This window comes from Neovison vison, chromosome 12 (assembly GCF_020171115.1).
Source record: "Neovison vison isolate M4711 chromosome 12, ASM_NN_V1, whole genome shotgun sequence".
Lineage (NCBI taxonomy): Eukaryota > Metazoa > Chordata > Mammalia > Carnivora > Mustelidae > Neogale > Neogale vison.
Window position 1 is genome coordinate 143,663,968 of NC_058102.1, and position 12,727 is coordinate 143,676,694.

Below are 12,727 nucleotides of genomic sequence, written 5' to 3' on the forward strand. Positions count from 1 at the left end.
CCCCCCCCCGGCGGGCTTTGCTTCCTCCTTCGTGAAATGAGCGTTTCCTTTACTTTCGGCGATGACTGAATGTGCCTTATCCTAGCCGTGCCAAGTCAGTGGTTCTCAGCCCAGGGTGGGGAGACGGAGCCAGCTTCCCTGGGGGAGGCGGGGGTATTGCAAAATACTGGCTCCCGCCCTTCCCACCTGCCCCTCATTCCAGCGAGGGCGGGGGCGAGTGGCAGAGCCTGCCCAGCGCACCCCAGTGCAGGGGGGACAGGGACAGATCCGGGGGCGGTGAGGGGGGGCTGCGGCTCGGATGACATCTTTCCATTTTCTTTCTCCCATGGGGCATCATCGTGGGTCATTTCAGTCTCCTGTGACCCTCCCACGCTTCTCTCTCTTTCCCAGCCCTGTCCTCAGATCAAGTCCCCAGGTACGGCCAGACCTCCCGTCCTGAAGCCCAGCAGGTGTCAGATACAGGACAACCCTGTGTCCAAACAGGGTTGAGCACTGGGAGAGCTGGTGGGCTGGGGAGGCTCTGAGGCAGGAAACCTCAGCTCCCCTAGGTTCTGAGGGAGGCAGGGGGCGGACCGGGGAGCAACATGACAGAGGTGTCGGATCTGGGGGAGGTTCGGATGTGACAATAAGAAGGGGCAAAGGCAGCCTCTAGGCCTGGTGTGGTGAGGAAACGAGTGGCAGAAATACTCCTGGGTCCAGGACGGGGGTGGTTCCCTACAGAAAGTCCCTGTCCCTTACGGACATAGGTCACAGAGGTCTGAGTTTCTAAATTAGTGAGTCCTAAATGCCAAGCTGGCCCAAGGTGAGGGTTTCCAGGCTCTGGGTGGAAACAGCTAAAAATAAAGATGTTTCCAACTAGCCTAAATGGATGCCATGTTTAAAATTCTGAGAATACGCTCATTCTGTATTTTCTGTGTTAAATGTGTTTTCTTCCATGAAGCCACTATGACGGCTGGTGATGGTTCTGTGAAGTTTTTTTTTTTTTTTTTCATGTTCTTACTCTGAAAAATGAAGAGTCCCTATAAAGTGCCCCCAGTGAATGTGGGTATTTCACTGTCCCCCGGCCCCAAATGTCTGAGAACTGCTGCTGGAGGGGCTGGAGTGTAAAATCGATTTCCTTTCTTTAAAAAAAACGATACCCCCCCCAAACATGTGGCTCATGCATAGGAAGAGAAAACTCCCACAGTCAACAGCGGGCGCGTGTTCAGGACTGCTGCTTGCTCGGGACAGGGAGGCGAGGGCCCCGGGGACCGTCCCCCACGCCTTTCCCAGCTCGCTGCCCGCTTCGGGGTGGCTAGCTCGTCTGTTCTCTGTGTTTTCAGACGTCTACAAAGAGCCCAGCTCAACATTATGCAGGCGGCGCTAGAAAGACTGGAACTGGTGGAGGGAAGGAGAGATGTGAAGCCCTTGGCAGCCCCCGGGGGCTAGGAGGTGGGGCGCCTGAGGTCGCTCCCTCAGGAGCTGATCCTGGGACCAGGGTGCGGGACCAGAAGGCAGTAACAGAGCAGCAGGAGCGTCTCTCTGTCTGTTGCCCCCAAGGACGAACGGGGAATCTGAGGGTCTGGGGAAGGAAGAGACTCACTTCAGGTCTCCCCTGAGGGACAGATGTGTGAGGATCTCAAGGATTCAGAGGCGGCCCCTTCCCCCTCTCCCCCCAGAGCTTCTTCCGTCCCGGACCCTGGCAGCCCCGCCCCAAGGAGGAAGGACTCCTCGGGCATGGGGGGTCTGCTGGAGAGGCCTGGTCGGGACCCATAGGAGCGTCTTCTGGAAGGCCACGAGGCTGACGACCTTCTGGCTACACCTGGCCTCCAGGAGATGCGCAGAAACAGCCTCAGCAGTGACTTCCCATCTCCTGGAGGACCTTCGAGGGTAGAGTCCAAGTTTGGGAAGCCTCCGGCCCCAATCGAGAGCGCTGGGGAGGACGGGAAGGAGCTGGAGAGGCGTCCCCAGAGCCGACGCAGCCTGGGGTGACTTCAGGGAGAGTCCGTTCCCTGGACGTCCGCCAAGACTGGTTCTGCCCCGGCCTACTTGCTGCTATTTCCCAATTAAAACAAAACAAAACAAAACAAAACAAAACTTATTTGTAAAAACACTTTCTGAGGATTATAGGGATTCCTATTGGATGCAATGGTTTAAGACTCTGGAGTATTTCTGTGGCGTTTTCCTTGCCCGCTTGAGGGTTTGAGCTTCCTGCAGCTGTTTGGTTTGGTCCATCACCAGGTTCACCTGAACGTCGCCCCAACACCTGACAAAGATGGACGTTCTCCGTGTTCTGTTCTCATGTGCTCCTGTGTTCGTTTTCGTCCGTTGGGCCCATGACTCGGGGGGAGGAGAAAAGCGTCTCTTCAGGAGACGGAGTGGCTGTGCGGGCCTCCGGCGGCAGGAGTCTACGGGCCGTGGACAGGCAGGTCTGTCTTGTCACAGGTTTTCAGCAGAGGCCGCTGCCGTGGGTCACAGACACGGGCCCGGTCAGACAGACGCTTCGGCGTTCGGTTCTGGGCGGTATCCGGTGAAGGCTCAGCATCTGAAGTAGTGATCAGCCACGGACGGGACACTCAGCGGAGCGGAGGCCAACGGAGAAGTCTAGTCGGGGGAAGCGTTCGGGGAGAGCAAGACTAGTCTGAGCTGAAGCAAAATCCTCCCCAGACCCTTCAAGACATTCACCAGGACGTGGGTTTTAGATGAATTACTCTACTCCGGGTCAAAAGGGCGATTTCAAATTCCACATACTGAATAATACATTTTCTCATTGAATCGTCCCCGGATTTTTGAAAATCCCAATTTACATCCATTCCCTACAGGCCTTTCTTTTCAGGTCTGTAGCAGATGCCTGCTCCTCCAGGAAGCCTTCCAGAACAGGCCTGGCCGGTGGTGAGTCCTACACAGACCCACCAGAGTGAAGGCTCCCCGTCATCGAGGTGCATCTTGTGTTATAGTTTCTTGTGAAGAAGGCCCAGTCTTCTTCCTCAGATCCCCAAATAATAATGCAAACTAGTCCACACTCGCACTGGGACCTGCCCTTGAGCCCAGGATGTGCGGACCCCAGGAGTGTGGCTGGCCAGTCGTGAACCCTCCCCGCGCCTGCCCTGGGTGCTGCGTGCCCTGGCGGGCTCCTTCCCCCATGCGGCCTCACCTCTACCCCCGCTGGCTTGGATGGGGCCTCTGCATTGTCTGCTCAACAGCTCGAGCAAAGAACCGGAGTGACTGAGCAAGAGGCACCTCCCTGCCGTCAGTCCCCCACGTCCAGGATATACATTTCTAAAAGGCCAGGGTGCTCTGGGGACGTGTAGAGGAGGGATGTAAGAGGATGTTTGCTACAGGGATTGGCTCATGTGATTATGGTGGCCGAGCGGTCCCCTGAGCCACCGTGTCACTCAGCCTGAGTCTGGAAGCCCAAGATCCAGGCGGGCCCCTGTCCTGGCTCAAGAATGGTAGTGACCTCACCCTTCCTCTGCCATTCTGTTCTCTGTGGGCCCTGAATGGACTGTTGGTGCCCCTACCCTGGGGAAGGCCACCTCCCCCCCACCCCACACACCCAGCCCTCTGGGGGGTCCTGTGGTCCAGCCGAGCTGACAGCAAGAATGAACCATCATAAGCTCACTCGTTCCTGGTGTGCAAACAGCGAGGGTCCGGGGAGCGTAGGTCACAGGACACACAGAGGTGAGACGCCATTGTACCAGCGCCCTTCCAGGGCACCGTCCCCTCTGCCATCCGGATACAGGGCCTGCAGGGCCCAGAGTCGCGGGAAAACATCTAGATAGGACACCTTGTCCCATTTTCTCATAAACTAGTCCAGGTTTTGAGTTTTAGGCTCCACAGTGTGCTGCCAAGCCCCTCTCGTGCTGAACTGCTCAGTTACCCTCCAGAGGGAGCACGGCCCGCCTCTCCCAGCCACCGCCCACCCCCACAGGAGCGCCCCTGCTCCCCCCGCCCTTGCTCCTGGTTTTCCTCCATCTGGGAAAGCACCCAGACGCCCCGTTCTGCAAGCTCCTTCTTGCTGATCTACCCTTGTTTACCATCCTCGGGCTCTCGTCTCCTGCGGCAGACGGGCTCACGCCCAAGGCACTGGCCCCCGCCGCGCATCTCACCTCCCCCGGTCCAGCCTGTGCCTGCCATCTTCTGTTTCTGTTTGTTTGTTTTTAAAAAAATTTAATTAATTTACTTGACACACAGAGAGAGTGAGCACAAGAAGGGAGAGCGGCAGACAAAGGGAGAGGGAGAAGCAGGCTCCCTGCTAGCAAGGAGCCTGAAATCAGGAGCCGAGCTGAAGGCAGACACTTCACCGACGGAGCCCCCCAGGCACCTCTGCACCTGCCTTTGGCTGAAGGCCAGCGACACCTCCCTCCACCAAACAACCATGCACCCGAGAGCTGCTGAAAAAGGCCATGCGTGGATCCCCTGATATTCTGACCCCCAGAAGGTCTGGAGCACCCCAGCGTTCTGACCCTCAGTTGGCCTGGGGAGACTGATGACCTGACCCTCCAGCTGGGCCAGGGGCCCGGGTTTGAGCATCTGTTTGACGTTCCCAAGTGCTTGCGTGGCCAAGATGGAGAAGCCAGAGTAAGCAGCGCTGCTCCAGCCGGTCCCCGGAATCCATGACTCCACCAGGGGCCCACACCCCCAACTCGTCCCTCGCCCCACTGGGCAGATGGGCACGGCCTGTGGGGAGGAATCCGGGGGAGGAGGCACCCGTCTCTACCGGTCACCACCGTGGGAGGCTGCTGGTTGCACAAGTCGAGTCTGAGTCACTCTGTTTGGGAACAGATGGCGCTGTGTTTGGGGACCTGCCAGCCCCGATACCCACCCTGCCACCCCGAGACGCTGGTGCCGGCCGCTTCCGCAGTCTCCTGGAGGAGCCGTGCTTCCCTGCACCCAGAGCATGTGGTCTTGACAGCGGTGGTGACATCTGTCCATCCATTCACTCGTTCCGCTGCGTCCTCCTGGACCACCCACCTTCTTACGTACGGGTCTGTGAGGACACAGAAGGAATGTCTCACCGGCCTCTGCCCTCTAAGGGAGAGGAGATGTGGGCATGAACCACCACATGCGAGGACAGCGGGTGGCAGGTGTCTCGTCGATGGATTCCAGGGTCCTGGGTGTGCCGGGTGAAGGGTGGCCCCGGGCTGGGTGCTGGGGGTGGGGAGCTCTCAGCAGGTGGGAGAACGTTCTTGGCAGAGGAAGCTGGAGAGTAGAAGGATGCTGGTGGGGACATGTCATGCCTTTTGGGGGCGTCCCAAAGCCCGGGAGCCAGGGGAGAACCTGGAGCCCCATGACGGACGGCCCCGTGACGGACGGAGTGTGGAAATCCTTTCAAGTACCAGTGGAGGCCTTTCACAGCTCCATGACCTGGGACAAGTCTGTTACACCCTCTGCCTCAGTTTCCTTGTAAAATGGGGAGGAAATAATGTCTTTGTCGATGTTGCTGTGAGGCCTAAGTGAGCCTTACAGAGAGAGAGCTAGCAGCGGGGGCCGGAGGAGCTTGCTTTAGAGACGCAGCGTAATCCGTGCATTGTCAGTGTGTTGGTTTTTTTTCCAGAAGATCGACTGAAGGCTCGCTGAAGGTTTTTGATCAGAGGAGGTGTGTGGGCACACCGGTGCTCCTGGAAGGTTATTTCTCAGCGGCGTGCGGGATGCACCAGAGCGGGGACCCGGGTCCCCGAGGAGGCTGATGTGACGCACTGAGCCTGAGCTGATAAGGGAAGGGGGCAGGCAGCCGGGCTGGGGGAGCCCCTGCGGCTGGTGAACCCCAGAGCGAGGGCAGGGCTCTGGGTGGGGCTGACTCTGTGTCCCCCTGAGCCTGGGGCAGGTGGGGAGGGGCTCAGCCACACCAGGGCAGGACCATGCCTGGGCCGCGAGGCTCGGGAGCTACCCCAGCTCCTGCTGCTGTCAGAGGACGGGCTACCCTTGGACCGGTGAGGCCTCTTGCTGTGCCAAATGGCAAAAACACATTCAGTTCTCAGAATCCTGAAGGCACAGGGAGCCCGAGAGCCTCAGGCTCTGGTCGGAACAGGACAGAGTGCACTGCACATCAAACTCCCCGGGGGGCCTGCCCAGCCTCCAGAAACAGAGGGAAGAAAAGCTCAGAACCCCCTCTGGCCAGAACTGTGGGGGCCAAAACATAGAAGTGTCCCAAAGCCTTTCTGTCCACCCACCTCCCTCCAGGAAAGGGCCTGACCCCAACCCCGACACACTCAGTTGTGGGGAAGGGGACTTCTGGGCTACTTCAGGCACCTGCTCCAGGAAAGGGGGGGAGGGGAAGAGGAGGGGGGAGGGGAGGGGGGAGAAGGAGGTGTGCACAGGGATCTGGGGCACTCCTGGGGCACTCCTGTGGGGGCGGGTGTGGAAGAGGCTCCGTGGTTCCTTCCTCCTCTCCCTCCTCTTGGCTCTCAACAAACCTGTGGAAGGCACGATCGTTGCAGGCACAGGGGTAGGTGTTGCTGACCAAGAAAGTGCCCATCTTGACAGCACTCTCTGTCAGGAACAGGGACACAGGCAGGAGTGCCCGCTGGGGGACCTGTCACCCCCAGGGTCTTGGGACTGACCCTGCCACAGGGAGAGAGGCTGCCAGACAGGACATCTCCACTGGGCCTTGCTGCTGGCCCCTGGGGGGCCCTGCAGACCACCGGCTGGTGGGCACTCGGGGCTCAGGGCAGAGTTCTGGGCTGGCTGGGGCCGGCTGCCGGACTCCCCTATTCGGGCACCTTGTCTGCCCGTCTTTCTGCTTAGAGACAGATCCGCGCCATTGAGAAAGGCACTCGGTTGCCCAGACGGCTTGCCTGAGGGGAGAGGGATGGGCTGCCTGAGCGGCCATGTAATCCTCTCTTCTCCCTGTCATTGGAATTCTGGAATTTTCTCTCTAAGGATGAACCTCCTTCCCAGCACCATCACCTTGGGCGGGACCGCCCTCTGTTGCTGGCCCTGAGAAAGAAGCCCGGGGGGCATCCGGGGGGATGGGACAGAGACAGCGGGCATGGGGGGGCATCAGGGACAGGCTGCGAAGAAAGTGTCTGCTGCTGTCTAGAGACCTGGCTTCAGCTGCTCTTCTCATCACTGGGGTCTCGGCATAAATGCCAGCCCCTCGGAGAGGCCACCTGGCTGCCCGTCAAGCTGAAGAGCACCCCGTCTGATCCTGTGCCCATCCCCCACCCTCAGCCAGAGCACGAGCTTCGGGACAGCTGGACTCTGTCTGTCTGCTGGTTGCCGGTCTCCCAGCGCTGGACTCAGTTCTGTAGGAAGGAGGAGTCCGCCGATGGCCTCCTTTCCAGCTCCGGGCACCGCCTTCTAAAGGAAGGGGCGGAGACAGGCTGGGACCCCTTCAGAGAATGATCTAGAAGACCCCGGGGGGTGGGGTGGGGGGAGGAGGTGTCTGCGGGGGCTGCAGGGGGCTGTTGGACCTGAGCAGGGGCTCCTGAATCCCTGAGGAGCAACCTCTCACCCAGGGACTCAGACCTGCCCCAACGGGCCCCAGGGCTAAAATCAGGGCTGGGAATAGGGCTTGGAGGGTGTGCGGAGGGGGTTTGACTCAGCAAGACGGTGCTCCCCAGGGGGCTCCCCAGGCTCTGTGGTTGCTCTGGAGGTGGGGAGGAGATTCGTTCATCCCGCAGGCTTGGCTGTGGGGACACTGGATACTCCTCCCTTTTCTGCTGTTCCGTCGTTCCCTAACTGCCCAAGACGGGTCTCAAGGTCCTCGTTTTACTGGAGGTAACGAGATGCACCGCAGGTCGGTGTCCTTCCCCGCCCGGCCTCCAGAGACTTAACAACTGGCCTTTCCCTGCACCAGAGGGCGGAGGCCGTGTGAAATGGGGCAGAGACTGCGGTGAGCCCTGGGGTCCCAGGCCGCTCACTTAGTGGTGATTTGCCTCCGCCGTCCTCAGGGATCACATGCGGGGGGCAAAGCTGTCAGCCTCACAGAGGAGCAGAGAAGGGGGCGCATGCGCTCCTGGGGGCGCCTTCAGTGCAGAGGGTGGCCCCAGTTCTGCGGCTGCATGGGCTCCCCACACCCCGGATCCCCATCACCTGGGAAAACAAAAGAAGCGCTGGCCAGCAATTACGGTTTGTGTGCTAAAAACACGGCTTAGGAATGAGGGCTCCTGGGTAGACAAAGGTTTGGCTGGAGGGTGCACAGGGCTCCCCGGGGCCCGGGGAGAAGGTCTCCCCAGAGGACCTGGGAGAAGGGTGGGGACGTGGGTCCCCAGAGGGGCCCATCTGGAACCCAGCTCCCCCTGCTGCTTTCCCGCCCGACACAGTGAGCCTGGGGTAGGACTCCCCGGTCTCGAGAAGGACTGGGGCCGCAGATGGCCGCTCAAGCCTGCGGTCCACAGGGCTGCACCCCGCTCTCCCCACGCAGTCTTCCCAGACTAGGCTGGGGTGGGGCGGGACAGGAGCACCCAGCTCTGTAACGGCGACTCAGTTGCCCTTTGGGGCTCCGGCCAAGACGAGCACGGGAGCCGTGGTCCTTGGCAGCAGAGAAGGCAGGACAGCGTGTGTCACCCACTGCCAGGACAGGGCGCTTGGGAGGGACGTGGCGGGGTGGGAGCCTCAAGGCAGAGGAGGCCGGCCTGTAGAAGACCAGACTTTGCTTCACCTCCCCTGCTCTGTCCCTTTTCCCACGCCACGTGCTCAGGCCACTTCCCTGGTGGCCCTAGAGAGCTCAGCTTTTGAGTTCTAGAAGAAACAGGCAGTACGTCCTGTGAGCTTTGCCGACAACCATGTGTGTGGTGGGCAGGGGCGGGGAAGGGAGTGACGTTGACCTTGGCACTGACCTTGTGTTAGATCTTGGGCACAGTCTCTTGGTCCTGGTTTTTCTGTTTGAAAATCAGGGGGTAGCGCGATGCCTCTTTCTCTGCAGAGCTGCTGCGCTTGTTAGCGCGGAGATCACTTTGGACCTGCTGACACCCCGTACAGGGGCAGCTTCACGCGGCAGGGCCTTCGCGTGGCTTCCCTCAGGCCCGGGGGTCCCTGCAGGGCCTGCTTCAAGCCCCTGGGCTTGGGACCCAGGCCCGCCAGGGTGATTTAGTTCTGCAGCTTTGGGCGGGGCCTGAGCGTCCCCAGGGCTGCTCCGCTGCCTTCTCTGGGTTTTCCATGATGCAGAAGGGGATTTCCTGGCAGGAACCGCCGTGGTGTCCCCTGGGGCCAGTGGGGAGAAATGGTGGAAACGGAGCCCGTTGTCTCTCCCCAAACAGTGCTGGCCCCTGTTCTGTGCACTGGCAAAAGAGGGGGAAGAAAGTTTTCAGGCGCGTGCATTTTCAGGCCGGAGGATTGTGCTTGTGTGTGTGTTGTGATATCACAGGGAGTTACAACAAACCTCTGGGAGGGAAACTGGGGGGCAGAGGGGGAAGGAAGAAACAGAAAAATAAATAATTCAAATGGTCGTTCTGAAAGCACCCGAAGATCGCTGAAGGCGCTGATGGCTGAAGTTTGGGCCCTAACTTCAGCTGACCAACAAAGGTGAGAGCAGACCTCCCTTTGGTATCTAGGCAAGACTTGTTAATATGATTTTGTTTTCAGAACATTGATTGTTACTGTTTCCTCCCATTTGTAGCAAGGAAAGCTGGTTTTCTACTTAATAATCGGACATAATGGGGTCTTTTAGAATAAATACAGAACCAGGAGGTGGAAACACATCCAGCAGAGAAGCATGCAAAAGACATCGAGTCGTGATGGTGCCTTTCTGGGCAGCGACCCTTTGGAAACACAGGGGGGGACCAAGGGCTGCCCCCACCCCCGAACCTGGAGGACAGGACCCAGGGCACCGAGGGGTGGGTCTGACTGTGGTCCCCGAGGACACGGGCATGGGTGTGGGTGGGTGGGAGCGTGGGGGACACAGAGTAGGAACAGTAGGAACAGGGAAAGGGGGAGAAGATGTCACCTGCAAAGCTGCCCCTGCCCAGGGAGAAGTGGGGGCTCAGGGCTCGAGCTGGAGGCCAAAATGTGGTCACGACACGGAGGGGACCCTAAAGACACAGCTTCCAAATCTTCTGATTCATTTGATCAGAGGTTTTGGTGAAAACTCCCCGGAGGCCTCAGAACTTTTGTTTTTGCTCATCAAGAAAAACCCCGGAGCAGCATTTGGTCTCATGACCTGTGGCTCTCCTTCTGCCCCGGCCCGGCAGGCAGAGCCGCGGGAAGCAGGAACAGTGGTGTCTGCCCAGTCCAGGAGCGCCAGAGGACCCAGGTGCGCTGCAGTGATGTCAGGACAGATGGACGTCTGGCAGGGGCTCCCAGGACAGACGGACCTATGGCTGATGCGCTTGGGCTCCGGAGCCAGGCCCTTGGGCCAGTCACTTCTGGAAGCTTCAGGCATAAAGAGGAGTGCAGACAGGCACCGGTGGCGTGCTGTGGCCAGGCGTGCCCTGCAGGGCGGCCCTGTCTGCCTCTCGTCCTCCTGCTGGCCTCCAGCATGCACACGAGCTCGGTGGCCGGCAGCTGGCGGGCCACCCCGGTCCTGAGTAGCCCTTTCTGGTGAGCCTGGAGCAGGACAAGGACGGCTCTCTCCTGTCATTCCAGGCGGTGGCTGTCCTGCCTAGGCTGGGGTTGGGGTGGGAGGGGGCACGGTGGAGTCTGGGAGGTTCCCCCAGGTCCTCCCAGGTGAAACATGGGGACAAGTGCTGGGAGGTGGATGCCACCTAGCCCGACACTGAGGCGGCATCTTGGTAAAATGCAAGAGCTAGCCGCATGTGGGAGGGACGGGACATGGGGGCCAATTGCAGGGAGGGGACAGCTCCCCGTGGGGCTCAGGATGGCCGGAAGACAGGAGCCTACCCTTGGCTTGCACTTAGCTGAGGGAGGAACATTTCTGAACCCAGCAAGCTCTGCTCTGGGGGTGCAGGAGCTGGGGGCCGGGGGGCGGGGGTGCAGGGCACGGCCAGCCTGGAAGCCAGTCTGAGGCATCAAGGTCGCTCGTGTGCAGGAAGGGGGCTCCTGACTGGAGTCGTCCCAAGGCCTGAAGCTTTCCTTTCCCACGCCGGTGCAGCGAGGTTGCCGGGGAACGTGCCTTAAGGGAGGTTCATGGCAGCAGCTCCCCGCCATTTCCGCGGCCCCCATGCACTTGGGCAGGGAAACCATTTAAAAACAAAACCCGTGCCGAGGTCCGCGGAGGCAGGTGGTTGCGGTTCGTCCGCATTTATCCCATCAGTTCAGCCCGATCGGCGGCGCTCCTCGTCCCGGATAATCTTAGAGCAGCGTCCGGCTGCCGCGCGGCCTGCGGCCACCAGGCTCAGTGACAGACCTGTGCCTGCCACTCCGAGCTCGTCCGGGATCGTGACTTCGATTGGCGGCGAATATTTGAAGTCCCCATTTGTTACGTCCGTCCGCGGCATCTTGACACGTCCGGCACGTGTGTCCCCGTTACAGTCCCTTTGGGGCGATGCGCAGCTGCTGAGGGTCACCGTCGGTCTCTCCGAGGGGTCTGCTGCACGTCCGCCATGCTCCCTGAAGCGAATTTCCAGAATACCTAGCCCGAGAGTTTAGGTCAGGCCATTCCAGCCCCGACCCCTGCAGCCCGCCTCTCCAGCCGTTTCCCCAGGAGGCTGTAGGAGAGAGCAGTCTGCTTACGTTATGAAAATAAAGTGAACAGGCCGGAGCGACGGCACTGAGGCATCTGGGGGTGCACATGAATTACAGGTGGGACAAACACACGATTGCAGGCTCCTGGCAGCCACCGCCACGTCCACCGGTGCGGCCCTGTCGTCTGAAGCAGAGCACGGGTCTTGGGGCACCCGTGTCACGTCCTCTGTGCTAAGCGTTACCCGGCTCCACATTTCTTGGCCAAAGGAGGCGGCCACGCGGGAGCCCCTGCAGAATCGAGGGTTCTAGGTGTGTGACTCAGTCTCCCCAGCTTGGCGACCGCACGCGGCGATGGTCTCTGGGCCTTCCGACCCAAGGCTGGCGGCAGGCAGGCTGAGGACAGCCCAAGATGAGGCCCTTCTACTGCTTTCGGGGAGCTCCGTCGAACTCTAGCAAGCGCATGGGGAGACTGGTGATCTGGGGCGGAAGAGGGACCCAAAGAAGGCCAGACTGGGCCTGGCTGGCTGCTCCCTGCACCCTGAGTCGGAGTCTGCAGGGCCCTGGGTGCGTAGCAAAGCGTGGTGGGGGCACCGGCGGGCGCCGTCTGATCCCTCCCGGGCTCCCCCGCCTGCCAGGACCTGCCTCAGGACCCTTTCTCCTGACTTTGTCTGGGACTCTGGCCTTGGGCTTGGTGCGCCAGTGACTCCACATCAGTCACTGGATTCTCCTCCACCTGCCACCCCGGTGTCCTGACCAGCTCGCCACCACACCGTTGGCTCCCAGAAGGCTCAGAAGCCGGTCTGCGGGCTGGTGGCACTGGGGTTTCCTGCCTGACCAGAGGAGCCTTGTCTCTGCCTTTGGACACAATTGAGCAAACCTTAAGATGCTGTCAGTCACCAGGAGTAAAGAAAAGGACAAGTTGTGTGTCAAGTGCCTGGAATGGCATTGGCCTCAGGCCTGGGAAATCAGGGCCGCTGCTCTGGGCTCCTTACTTTGGAGGCCACTGGGGCGTCTCTCCACCTTGCCAAGCCCAGGAGGTCAGGACCCTCTGGGCCACGTGGTCCTGCCAGCCAGATCCCCACCCCGTCTTTTAGATCATGTTCCTGGTTCAGAGAAACGTAGAGTTCCCTCCCAGATGACCCTGCACCCACATCCGAGGCCTGTCTGCGTCTGGCCTGGGGGCTGGATCGCTGCCATTCGCGCCCTTTGGCCCAAGGAGCAG